We start from the raw sequence: 14,682 nt of genomic DNA, 5'->3' as shown, positions 1-14,682 counted from the left end.
TCTTCTTTGCCTATCATAATGTCCTTGGGAAAAAGTGCATTGTTCAAGCTCTGTTACGTTTACGTTAGAGCCTTACCTTTGAAACGCGCTTTATTACTAGTTAATTTCATGGCCTTTACCATGTTGATGCTGTGCTTTCATCTTTTGTGATCCAAAAAACTGACTCTATAACAATCTTCACGAGAAAAGTATTCTGTCAATGAAGTCTAACGTACGAAAAGCGCACATTTCGGAAGGTCTGTAAAGTAGTAACACTGCACCATTCTCGAAGGCTAAATTAACGGGCGAGCTGTCGGCGCCAGAGTAACTGAGCAGTTTATGTATTTCCTTTAGTATTAAAGTAATGCGTTAGAATTACTGCAGTTATTTTCTGATATACCTTGCCACGTTGCAACACGCCCTTCCTACTATTTCGCCTACTTTTTTTTCTTGAACTTCATTTCAGTGTCAGCCTTCTTTCCACTATTTCAAAGATGTGTTTGTACTCTGTGTTTGTTTAAATGCTTGCTGTGTCTACATGACGTACAGCTGGCCGGAAGTGTGCAATGTCTTTTTTTTTTCTTCATTACTGCAGGTTTCAAAACCTAACTTGTTATGTGAGTTCGCCTGTGTTAGAAGCTTTAAAGCATGCTGGCGCATTGTGTGCGAGTTTGATGCGCGTAAAAGAATATCTCATCTGTCACTGAGCTTTGGAACACAGCGTGAAAGCATGGTAACAATGATCGGTGTAAATGCATACGATGAGCTTGCATCGGTGCACTTGGAGTTGGAACAGCTGAACGCGTACGCGGCTTTCTGCGTTTCGCTTCATCGCCGATTCTTAACTAGCTGTTCCCACCGCCGGATAAACTTAATTAGTTCACCAGGCCTTGTTTGCCGTCGTTTCCACGCTGCGTTCACAAGTTTCTTTACTGAAGGAGGAGGTGCACGACCTGTTGCAATCACGTGATGGATGTGGGGGTGCGTGTAGCCTTCAGATTTGTACATACCGAGTAGATGAAAGGAGAGTGGCTTCGCTGTGCATTTCCTTGCTTTTCGCTCACGTGGACCTGTCGCCAAAAAGAAAAAAAGCAGAAAAGAAAGGGCGACTCTTCGTGGAGCGTCACGCCGCCATTGGTTAAGCCTACAGCACCTGTGTCCAGCAGACCCGACACCGGGACATTCCGCGGTATTGAGGAACGCGGGCACGGTGACGCGGGAAGACACGAGTGCCCTGGACGTCTTTCTTAGGGTTAAAAGTTCCTCGCCACGAGCCGACAATAAAAGCAAAGCGTGTGACCCGAAAAAGCTGAGAACGGAAGTGTGTCTGCATTCATCCTGACGGCCGAAGGTACTACCACTGGTCGTCGTGGTACCAGGCATGCGCAGTCGACTTTCTTTCATTTCCGCCTGCATTTTCTTTTTTCCTTTCACATTTTCCATCTTCCGTCTTTTCACGTCACCCACGCACGGCGCGTAATCTAGCCAACTGGACCGTTACTTTCGTTCCTTCGTTACCTCTCTATAACGAAGTACATGCAGCTGAGTGGCGAAAGTCACTTGGAAGACGCTTCGTTATCACATTTACATGCCACAATGAGGTTAACCTGAGTTAATTTTCTCGGTCAGTGATAAACTGATCAGAATGGAACAGAATTGGGCAAAGGGAATTGTCATATTATACCGGCTCTGTCATCGCTAGTACAGCTTACGAAGCGATAAACTGTGCATATCGCAGCGGCGGACTTGAGGAACAGTAAGCTGAAAAGAAATAAATGTGAATATATGCAAAATATTTTCGCAAGTTACATCTGTATACAAGTGTTCTGATGCGTGGGGCCCATATTTAAATTATGTGTCGCAAGTAAATTGCCAAACTTTAGGTTTCCTGGTTTGAAAAGCTCGCGCAAGGACGCTTGCGCACTCAAGCTGGAGAAAAATCTTGAAAACAAAATATAACAAAAGCATGACAATCTGAAACGGCGGGCACGCAATATGAAAGATGGAGTCAGACGACACAGGCGTTGTCCTGTGTCGTCTGACACACGCACAAGCGCATCAAACAAGGCAACATTTCCAGAAATCCTGTGCGTATCTTTTTTTTTTTTTTCAAGGATATCAACACCTGCTAAACCGTTGGGTCCTGTTCGTTTCACCAAGCAATGACGACAACCTAGAAAAAAGTTCCCGCATTTCCCTATTTCTTTTCAATTAAGTATAAATTACAATTGATGCAACTATTGGAAAGCTTTGCTACCACTGTGGATGCACTGAGCACAGCCGAAAGTTTAGGAAGAACCTCTCGCGCATTTCTCGCTGCGATGTCGCGTAAATCTTGAGGAGATCGTGTGGAAATATAGCAATGATCTCGCGGACGCCAGACAAATACAATGAGCTGCAACAAATATCACTGCCTTTAGGACGTAAGACCTGATTGTAGTTCCTGAAACGCAGTTAGCATAACGCGCATGCGTCGTCTGTTCCCGACAGAGAACGTTTATAACGGCACAGAGCCCCGCAGTGTAACGAAAAGTTGAAAGAAAATGACAAGCGCGCTATATACTTAATATTCAGCGTTGAGTAAGCGTAGCAATGTTATAATCTTGCCCACCGCAGATATCCGTAAAGATGCGAGTGACCATATGTCAGTCGCACAGTTACGACAAATACCGCAACGTAACCCCTCCCGCGCGCTTTTAAGCCATGCTCACTAAATATGCAAACAATATTGCTTGCCCGTTTACTTTCTCCACGCCATGTCGTCGGCGCCTGCAGGAAAAGTGGCAACGCATGAATAACACAGTGGCGAGCTGTGAATCCGGAAGACGCATTGGTGCCGGGGAATATCCGCGGGGCACGCGCCAGCCAGGCCTTGTATGTACACCCAGCTGACGTCACAGGCCAGCCTGGTTTTACGCTACGTTAACCTTCCCCCGTGGTGCGGGCGCAGTCACGCCCGACCGAGACCATTGTGGGGCGAGGAAAGAGGCGCCGCACTGAGAGCGCAGCCCATCATGAATGAAACGGGGCTCATAAATAATGATTTCGTTGACCGGGCTTTTGGCACCTAGACGCAACAGCGGAGATTCCTTTCTTTATCTATCGGAGCGGCTGGGGAATACCCGCTCTGTTGCAGCGAACACTACGGGGCTGATCGACTCGGCGAGAAACAATGACAGCAGGCGTTCCCCTGCCGGGAGATGTAGGTGACGGAGGGGAGGGGGGGGGAATAATAAAAAAATAAAGAAACATCTCGCGCGTTAAGCCGGGTGAAGGAGGAACCAGGGACATGAAGGGAGTTCGGAAAAAAAAATTGCGTGCGGAAAGAATTACGAGCCGGATCTGTTACTGCGGTGGCATCAACCAGCCAGTGCATAGAAGTAGGTATACATACGTACGGGCTCACGGCTGCGCGAACGCGTGCCCGGGCAGGAACCGCGCTGAATTTGGAGAGCACGCACGAATTTACTGTCCGTGGTCTAGCACATGGCGGTTTTAAGTAACATCGTGCACACCTACTGCTCGAAATTGTAACGGGCGCAGAGGAACTGGCACGGAAGAAAATGCTTATCCGGCGTTACGAAAGGTGAGTCGTCGACACTCGGCCACTGTTTAGAGGAGAGGCTTATGAGGCGTGACGTCTGACCTGAACCAGATTTCTGGCGGCTTCTGCCACCATTCATTGTGATTAATCGTATAACCAGCCATGAGAGTGGTAATTTTCAGTTTCATTTTGACGACACACTTCCTAGGAATTTACCCTTTCAGATTTCGGCGAAACTAGGCTCAAGGTGTTACTAAAATTCCGCCGATTTCAACCAGACGTGAGGACAATATGGCGCGAGGCAAACTTTTGGCGGTGTCTAACTCGCTGCTGGGGAAAATTGAACATGATCGAATGTTGAAACTTCCTTTCCAAAATCCTCTTTGCTACATGATTTATGTTGATAACATGTCTTCACCTATTCTCATAGCATAGACCCCGTTTTACCCGCCGTGGTTGCTTAGTGGCTATGGTGTTAGGCTGCTAAGCACACGAGGTCGCAGGATGGAATCCCGGCCACGGCGGCAGCATTTCGGTGGAGGCAAGAACACCCGTGCTTAGATTTAGGTTCACATGAAAGAACATCAGGGCGTCCAAATTATGCCGGAGTCCCCGACTATGGCGTGCCTCATAATCAGATAATGGTTTTGCAAGACCCATTATCTTTTTTTTCTTTTTTTTTTTGCACCCTGCTTGTGCACACGCAATTACTGACACCTCACGAGACGTAGCATGGTGATGAAGTCCGCTTATACGACTTATAACGAATCGTGAACGCAGTGTTATTTGCTATACAAAACATTTGAATAGATAGCGCTTGTTAGAAGCCATAATAAGAGATATATAGATGTTATTGAGATAAAAAACTATACAAGCCGACTGAATGGCTCAAGCTCCGTCCTGCTATATGTCAGAGGTGTGCAAAAGAAAGTAGAATAAATATGATGACAGCAGAAAACGGGGACAATGAACCAATGTGGTGGGGGCTAGCTCCACCATTGGAAAATTCGGCGCCGCCGTCCGCGTGACGTGGTATGAGGGATCACTTGAACACAGCGGCCGCGTCGACTGCTTCGGAAGCACCGAAGCGAGCTGAAAACGGAAGTTTAAAATCCCACTTGCGCTGCGGGGTTCTCATTAAGTGGGGAGAATTTACCGTTTCAGGTGTGTGCTTGTCAACAAGCTGCATGAAGCTTGGATCGCGAAACTTAGAACCAGCAAGCAGCCATCGGCTACAACTCGAGTGTGCAGCAGGCACTCCCGCGAGGATTTCTGCTACGGCGTCGGGGCTGCGATGTTCGGCGAGTATCAGAAAGCGCGCAATGAGACGCTTGCCCACGCGCGTAGCCTGGCTAATGCGAGATCTTGGGAGCCTGGCCTCACAGTGCATTAGCCCAGAAAGCAGTTCGAGCGCTTTTTCCCTACCTGAGGGCAACAGACTTGAGTGTCCGACTATAGACATCCTACACCTAAGTTCTCTCTCTCTCCCGTTCACTCCCCATTCCCCTCCCCACATGTAGGGTAGCAAACTGAACTCAGTCTGGTTAACCTCCCTGCCTTTCCTTCTTCCCTTCTCTCTCTCTCTTTCTCTCTGGCTAATGTCATGAAGCTTTGGTCTATGAACGTGTTGATGCTAGGTACTGGAAAGTTCACTGGAATGGAAAGGAAACGGTAAAGATCACATTAAAAAAAGGCATGTATGCATATACTCATGCTTATGTAGCACCAAATAATGAATAATGTACTGGAGTAAGAAAAAAAAGCAGCGGGTAATTGCTCGCTGAGAAGACCGATAAACATACAGTGCGACGCAACTTGAGAAATAATGAGATTGAAACGTTCAAGACTTTAGGACGACAAGAAAAGACATAAACCCGTTCGTAGCAATTGCTACAAAGGAAACTCATACGGGTTCTTCGAAAGATAAGCCTCACAGTCGAAGAAAAATTCGTCCTGGTCCGGGATTCGAACCCGGGACCACCGCCTTTCCGGGGCAGCCACTCTACCATCTGAGCTAACCAGGCCTTCTTTTCTTCCACCTTGGCTACAAGCCTCAAAGGAGTTTGTGATCATAGATCGCGCTCGTTTTATATGTGTCAAAGTGTAAAGCAATGACACCACAGCTTCATCACAGTCATTCGTCTTGTACACGTCACGTACCTTCACAACCATTTCCACAAAATATTCATACACAAATCGGCCTTTAACATCACAATGTCTATATGCCAACAGACTACGCCAGACTGCGTGCAGCCCAAGTAAAAAGATAACATCCATCTGTTCAAAGTCGCGTTCAGGTGATAAAAAACGAATGCCATGTGGATTGTGGGGTAGGTCTATCTTTAACGTTCTCTGTAATATATCCTAAAAGAATATGGCATTATTACAATCAATGAAAACATGTTCGATCGTTTCAGCTTTGTTGCACAGAAAGCATCTGCTTCCCCATGGCACATAAATCCCTCTTTCCTCTAATCACGTTTTAACAGGCAAGGTTCCCGTGTGAAGCTTGAAGAAGAATGTTTTAACGTTTGCCGGTATACACATATTTTTAACCCTTTTAAGTACGTCTTGCCCAGGCCCTTCTTGAAACATTAACCGATACAATGGAACAGGGAGCACACTTTCAATGAGATCCTTCATAAGACGCTTTCTTTTTACATTGGAGAGGTACTCAAGAGAAAATCGCGCCCTAAGGAAACGATAGGACGTTACAACTTCACGCAAGAACCTTAAAATTGTGTAATGAGGGCCAATGGCTGAAGAAACAAAAAAATCAGGCATAGAAACTGTTAACATGGTTTGAAAAGAACAGCACAGAAACGGGTCTCTTTCGTCTGTTATCAATATGAAACGAGATACAACTTGCTGAAGAAACAAGTGGCACACCGACAGACCACCGTTCTTTACTCAACGAAACAAATTTGTCCTTGATGTTCACTCCCACGTAGAACACCAGATAAACGTGGCAAAGATTCGGTGAAATTTTTAAATGTGCTTACGTGTACAATACAGTGCCTGCAGAAGATACATAATTTTCGCAGCGAGAAAAACTTTACAAATAGTGGCACGCGCAAAAATCGACAATTCACGGCCACCCCATGCTTCGGCCATCGCACGCATTTCATCCGCTTTTTCGAGCCAGAGGGACTCGTTCTCACGATACCCATCCAAAGGTGCCTCCAGGTAAGTGCTAGGTGTCGTGAGCCACCGGATATTTTCAAAAACACCGGGCGTGGCGTTCCAATGGCCATGCCAGAGACCAATACACTTTTGCTTATTGATTTCACTACCGCTTTTCTCGCAAAACCTTTCAGTAATTCTTAATAATGCGCTAACACTATCCCTATCTGCAGAAAATAAGGCAACGTCATCGGCATAAGCTACAACACGTACTTCACAGGGCTGTGTCTTAAAACCCCTGATTTCTGTACCATTAACTATTTTTCTACAGAGCGGCTCCAAAAATAAAGCAAAAAGTAAAGGACTTAACGGACAACCTTGTCGAAGGAAGAGAGTACTTGTATGCGTTGTGAAAGTTCACCATTAACAATTAAATTGGTACATGAGCTTTGATATGCCATTTTGATGCCTTTACACATGACGGAACCAAGTCCTACATAATTAATTAAAGAGAAGAGAACTCTATGTGGTACTACGTCAAAAGCCTTAGCTAGATCTATTTGCAGCATCGCTACCTTGAGGAGAGCGCTATCGCAATATTCTAAAATGCTTCTAGCTGTATGAATATTTGTAAATATTTTCCTGCCCCTGATGCCGCATGTCTGATGCGGCCCAACTAAGTTCTGTATAACTCCCTGCAGCCTTTCTGCAAGAACGTTCATGAAAACCTTGTAGTCAACATTTGTCAGCGTAATTGACCTGTATCCCGTTACTTTAAGTAATATATTTCTATCTTTGCCTTTTGGGATTAGTACTGTGTGCGCACGATTGAACGATGGAGGTAAAGTCCCCCGCTCGGGTGCCTCTGAAAATACTTCATGCAATGCTGTTGCCATATCCGTCTTGAACGCCTAGTAGAATGTCGCGGTAATCCCATTCGGACCAGGAGATTTGCCCGAGCTTAGTTCCTCAATAGCCCTCTCAATCTCTTCCATGCTAATATTCATTTCTAATAAATTCGTTTCCTCTTTGCTTAGCGTCGGCATTTCTGCCAAAAAATCATCCTCGTAGCCCGGCACCTTTGGCTCACGACAAGCAAACAACTCTCTATAGTAACTTGCAAATGCCGTCATGATAACTTTCTGTTCTCTGAATATCTTACCATTACATTCTATTTCCATTATTTCCTTTCCTCGAGCGTACGCCTTTTCATCTGACAAAGCTCGCTTTGTTGGTACTTCCCCCGCGCGATATTTTTCAGCTCGTGCACGTATAATTGCACCTCTGTATTTATCCTCCTCTAAGCTTTCTAGTTTTCTTTTAATGACTTGCAGTTCTTGCGTCACCAAACCCGGATTAGCTGTTTCGATTCGCACCAATTCTTCGAGCTCCTGCCGCAGACCCTGCTCGTGTTCTTGAGCTTGATACTTGATATGCCCACCTCTTTCTTTTGCGTTCAATTTTACCCTTTGTTTAAATAACCCTCATTTCTCTGCGTCACTGCGTAGTGTGTCCCATTAAAAACCTGCTCTATTTCTTTTTTTTTATTATCTATGAACACGTCATCCTTGATAAGCTTGGCGTTCAATTTCAAAAGCAGAAAGGGAAACTTGTATAGGAAAAGGGGAATCTGAGCTAACCAGGCGGCTAGCAGATGGCAGGGCGAAGTTGAATTTGTCGACAACACGAAGCAAAGTTAAGAGTTCGACGTAATAGTTCTGCGGAAACCCGCAAGGTGGAGAAAATTAATGAGGAAAAATCAGACATCCACCCGTTCGTAGCAATTGCTACAAAGGAAACCTATACGGGTTCCTCGAAAGAAAAGCCTCACAGTTAAAGAAAAATTCGTCCTGGTACGGGAATCGAACCCGGGACCATCGCCTTTCCGGGGCAGCCGCTCTACCATCTGAGCTAACCAGGCGGCTAGCAGATGGCAGGGCGAAGTCGAATTCATCGACAACACGAAGCAAAGGTTAGAGTTCGACGTAATAATTCTGCGGAAACCTGGAAGGTGGGGAGAATTAATTAATGAGGGAAAATCAGACATCCGCCCGTTCGTAGCAATTGCTACAAAAGAAACCCATACGGGTTCCTCGACAGCCAAACCTATAGTGAGGAGCGCGACGCATTAACCCTCGTACTATACGCAAGCGAGGCGCTTCCGACAAGTGTCGACTCCGTAAGCCCTCGCCCCCGGTATGCAGATTGTCTCATGTGTGTACCGTTGGTACGATAGACGCCACAGGTGATGCGCGTAGGACCAACACCTTCTAGCGAACTCTTGTCTATAGATGGTGTTGGTAGGACACCCGGCTCGGCTGGGGGAGGAGCGCGGTTCGATCCCCACCAGCTCATAAGGCAGGTGCAAGCACGCATGTCCCCGGCCATGGAGGCATCCGGCATTCCAAGGGTGCGTTGCTTGGGAGATATTCTCACAGATCGCTATGCTAGCTGATGTGCTATGCGTCAATACCACGTCACAAACCTCGCTGTGGCGAACGTGAGGCGGGCTCTGTAAGATAAATGATTATGAATTCAACGGTTTATGCCGAGACAACGACCATTTACCACTTGTCCCTCAAGATGCGATATTTGTCGCCTACATCTTGCCACGCGAATCAGGTAAGCAACAAGTCGTTATAGATGCAGCAATGAAAACCGGAGCTACCTCCTCAATACATGGCGCTTCGCTTCGGGAAACAGCACTAATGTACACGCAGATCACTTGAGGAACTGAGTTTTTATGACTTGCCCTGTGTCGCCAGAAGGTTAAAGCAACGACCTCGAAAGAAACCTTCCTTTGATAGTTTTTCACGGGGGCTCGGCTTCGCCGGAAAGACTCCAGTAGGTAACCGCGAATGGAGCTGAAAGCCCGCTTTGTCAAATGAAAGGGGGAATCGTGACAGCAGACAGTATGTGTCTGCGCGCATCCTCCTTGCCGCAAGGTATCGACAAGAATGCACTTTTCACGCGACACACGAATACGCGTGCAGATGCATCACTTGTTCTCACTGCCCAAAACATACGATGAAGCCATTTGCCATGCAGACGTGCATGAGGAGCAAGAACGTGTACACGAAGTACTTGAGAGAGAGCGGCAGATTATGTTCGGTAAGCAGCGCCCAACAGGGCTCCTGGAGGCTATGAGCCCATGCCACGAAAGGAAAATGAAGTGTACCGAGAGATCCCGTAGAAGTAACATAGGGTTCGGAGTTAAGACACCGAGGAGGAACATTACCATATTCCTTGTTTTGTGCCCTAAGCTATATATTACTAAATTGCGCTTCCGCAATAATAGGAAGAGGTCGCCGTCATATACCATGAGATGGCGCTTGTTAAGCCGAAAACTTTTTGGCGCGTTAAGCAACGCAGCGACAAATCTAGGCCTCAAGTTTAGCACAGAGAAATCGGGACTTATGATGTTTAATGAAGATCATAATTCGTTCAATTGAACAGCAAGTCATACCCATAATCAAGCACTATAAATATCTCGGCATATACATAAACGAAGGAAAGACTTACTCAAGCACCCACCAAGAGAATCTGAAAATAAAGGGAAAGTGCGGTGGTGCAGTAACGAAACCAAGAGCATTGTGGGGCCATAATAAGTATGAGGTGGTGCGTGGAATCTAAAAAGGAGTAACGGTGCCAGCGCTAACGTTCACAAATGCCATTCTATGCTTAAAATCGGGTATCTTGTCGGGCTTGAAGTTAACCCAAAGATCGTTAGGCCGGGTGGCTCTGGGAGCGCACGGTAAAACCACAAATGAGGCAGTGCAGGGTGACATGGGTTGGGCCTCTTTTGAAGTCAGAGATGCGTGAAAACACATGGACAGCTAAAGTAAACGAGTATCTGTGCTTAAAAAGCGTGGTCACAGAATAGAGGAAGAGGTCAAGAAAGTTGGCAACCAAGGACAGGGTTATTGAAACTGTAAACAGACAACCAGGAGTGATCAGAAAGAAAGTGAGAGAATCAGAGACAGTTAATTGGATGCAAAGAATGGAAACAAGAAGGACCATGTAGATTTACAAGAATGAGAAGAAAGGTATTAGAAGGGAAAACACAAAAGGCAGTGCCTTGCTATTTGAGGCTCGAGCCGGTTGCCTATAGGGACAAAAACATACCGGAGCAAATATTTGGAACTAGATGAGGCATGTGTATGCTGCAACAAAAGTACGAGAAAATACTTTAAAACCCATGATGGTCCAGTGGCATTTCGGCGTGGTGGTTTCGGCGAAAATATAAGCGAAATTTAAGTTTGGAGCTGACCTCCTCCATCGCAATAATCAAGTCGTTTCCCGCCATAGTTTAAAAGCAAAGTTTCGAAAGATTAGGTCTGAACTGATTTAAGGATTCTCGTTAGGGTCCCTTTTAACGACAGCAATGAGAACATGTGAGAGTCTTAAGTTCGTGCACAATATGGCTGTAGCTATCTTAACTTCTCCAGCAAGTGAGGCCAACATGAACAACGGTGCGCATGCTGAGTACGTCGCAACAATAACCAGCCGATTCGATCATCAGATCGGCTGTTCTTGCGGCGTGTCGCGCACAGTGCATTTATTGCGACGCAGCTTCTAAAGTTACGACCGAGTTGCGTCGACGTATACTGTACACCACTCCGTGTACAAAAGGAGGTGATCGCGATGGCGTCCTGAATTGACTCTGCTCGCATGGAGGAGGCGCGAGTTTTACGCGTGATGCGACGGTTCTCCAGGGATGAAACAAGCATGGGCTCGCAAACAAAGTGAGTGGTGGGTGAGGGTGGCGGGTGGAATGATACAGGGCCGCGGTGCCCGTCCTACTTCCATAATCGCGAAGCGTACCCTTTACTTGTTTCTCTCTCTCTCTCTCTCTCTCTCTCTCTCTCTCTCTTGTGTCGCAGAAGAACAAACGGGCACGCAGTGTAAAGGCGAGCGCAGTCGAAGTGGCACTGTGACGCAAGGGACGTGTGGCTAGCTGACGCGAACGGAACCGGGCCGGCGCGCGGGACAGCGTGTCTATGCCGCGTACAACGAGGGGGAACCGTGAGCGGGCTCCGCTTCATCTGGGCTTCGTCCAGGTTCCGGCTCGCGCGGGTCGCGAAAGAGGGAGACGAGCGCGCACTGCTTTCAGCGGTGGTTTCGTTGGGGCTACACGCGAGTGTTCTGCCGGCAGCAGATGAGATACGAGAGTCCACGTGGCCATACACGCGTATATATGCGTACGCTACGCACAGACGCGGAGTCTCTTGCCGGGAGGAAAAGCGAGCGCGTACGAATCTCACCTCCCGAGGGAAGTGGCGCCGCATTTATACACGACTCCTGCCGGGGAGCGCTGTAGATGAGTGGCGGGAACAGGCAGCGCGCGGATATCCCTCGCGGGGAAGGGGGAAGGCCCGCGCCCGCGCTGCCGCCGTTGCTGCGGGAGTGCGCACCCGTACGGCTAATGGAGCATGATACGGCAATTTGCGACCGATGTACGCGGGCTTTATTTTTTAGCGCCTCGCCCGCCGTGATGCGCCGGCTGAGTTACGCGCGCGTTCTCTTGTATTTATGCACCTATACTGGAGAAGAAGAAGAGCGCGTATAAAAGAAAACTGGGCGCGTGTATGCGAAGCGGTACGGAGTGGAATGTCGCTGTTATGTCGCGGAGGAAGCGGAGACAACAAAAATGCAAACGAAACAGGGGCTGCTAAAAATAAATATGCTTACACGCCAGTAGTTATGTGGTTAGTCTGCCCGTATATATATATATATATATATATATATATATATATATATATATATATATATATATATATATATATATATATATATATATATATATATATATATATATTGCCGCAGAGAAGTTACGCACGATTGTTTGAAGCAATAGACGTTGAACGACAGAGTGCAGACCTCTAAACTAGGAATAAGACGCTGGGGCCGGCGCGAGCACATCTTATGTTGTGCGACCAGTGACGCCACGAGGACACTTCACCTTGCTTCCGGTAGGGATAGGATAGGACAAACGAAAAACAAGCGAGATCCCAAAAAAAGCAAGAGAAACAGTAAAATATACAGGTCCCGCCCACATGGGAATCGAAGTATGCGAACCATTTTGTTCGTATAGCTGACTGTTCAGCATTGTTTGGGATCACTAGACGGACCAACATATTTCTGTAAGGCGATCAATTCCGTGTGTGACGCGTAAATACATACATAAGTATAAGAAACTTAAGAGAATCATTGAAGTGGTTGAATATCATGTGCTATTCCAATAGCAGGTCGACGTACCTCGATGATATCTGCAAGTCAACACATTATGTATACAAGTTTTATGTCATAATTTGTTTTATTAAGTGGAGCAGAGGTGCGCTTACTAGCACTAGATTTACGGTAATATATGCTTACCAAGAAACGCGGGGATCAGGCCCAATATTACTTCGCATTAACAAGATTGCCAGACTTCAGCTGACCTATTGAATACCCTAACTGCACGAATATTAACAATGATTACCCATCAACTCCAGCATACGCTTAGGGAACTTGATACTGAGAAGAACCGCCCCCCCCCCCCCCCCCCACAGATAGAGCTGGAATATAAAAAAACTACAGTGCCACCTGAAACACTGTTATACTGTTAGACAATGTTAAAAGCCTATCCTGCAATCTGAAGAAGCAGACTGCATGCATACGGCAGCTGATGCGCGCTGTTCATAGCGCCGTCCATTTGAGACCATTCAAGACATACTACTTGGTCAGCGAGCCCTCTGTGAGGGACATTATATTTACTGATGTCACCTTTTTCGCTTTTACCCTAAGCACTCTTTCTTTATAATTTTGTTACCTAGTCGTTCGTTGTATGTATATGTAAATACATATCTCTTCTTTACTCTAGCCTCTCTGTTATTAGGGTGTCTCAATGCGCGCCTCCTCCCCCGCTATGCAGTGGCGGGTGAGGAGGACATCGAGGCACCCTATCTGCTATTATCTCTCCATGTCCTTTTACTCCCCTACGCTGTTCAGGTGCCAGCAGCCTGCGATAGACAGTTACCACGGTGTTCAGTAGCTTCGTTCCCTTTTTTAATAATCTGTATACTTATACAAATAAACCAAGTACTTACTACTATCATGCTCAGTTTGGTTACGCCCACTGCAGGGCAAAGGCCTCTTCCATACTTCTCCAAATACCCCGGCCATGTACTAATTGTGGCCATGTTGTCCCTGCAAACTTCTTAATCTCATCCGCCCACCTAACTTTCTGCCGCCCCCTGCTACGCTTCCCTTCCCTTGGAATCCAGTCCCTAACCCTTAACGACCATCAGTTATCTTCCCTCCTCATTACATGTCCTGCCCATGCTTTTCTTGATTTCAACTAAGATGTCATTGACTCGCGTTTGTTCCCTCACACAATCTGCTCTTTTCTTATTTCTTAACGTTACACCCATCATTCTTCTTTCCTTTTCTTTACTACTTACTACTATATACTACTACTACTACTAACTACCTTCTGTCTTTCTTTTAATTCTTGCACATTTGTTTCACAATCAACCTCCTACAGAACAAGACTCGATCAAGAAAGTGCACGGCTGAACCCTGCCGCACCGCATACGGTGTGCAAGATAACCTTCAGAGTGTGTCACTGACCATGTGCAAGTAATACGCAGCATATATGCAGGATCAGACGCAAATTCCAGTCTTGAAATTAATCGGGAGACTGCTGGGACAAGTTCTAGAAGAGCATGCTATCACGCGACAAATGAAGCAGTCCAGGAAGACATGAGGTGGTCGGCATTTCAAGCGCGAGCAGCAGAAAGCAAGTTCCAAAATAGAGGACGGTTAAGACAAAGAAAAAAGAAGTGACAGGCGGCGAGATTTTTCAAGCACCTGTGCTGTGAAGAACAAGGCGCCTTGCAAGCAAATTTCGACGCCAAAATGGAGCACAAGACACCCAATATCACTTTGAAAAAGAAAGTAAGGGATTCCTAGAAAACTCAAGAGACAATTATAGGACATTAGCCGTGACGTAAACGGACATTAGGGTTCTGAATGTCTGCTAAAAAAGCAGATTA

This window comes from Dermacentor variabilis, chromosome 2, assembly GCF_050947875.1.
Source record: "Dermacentor variabilis isolate Ectoservices chromosome 2, ASM5094787v1, whole genome shotgun sequence".
Lineage (NCBI taxonomy): Eukaryota > Metazoa > Arthropoda > Arachnida > Ixodida > Ixodidae > Dermacentor > Dermacentor variabilis.
Note: the sequence above shows the minus strand (reverse complement) of the source record.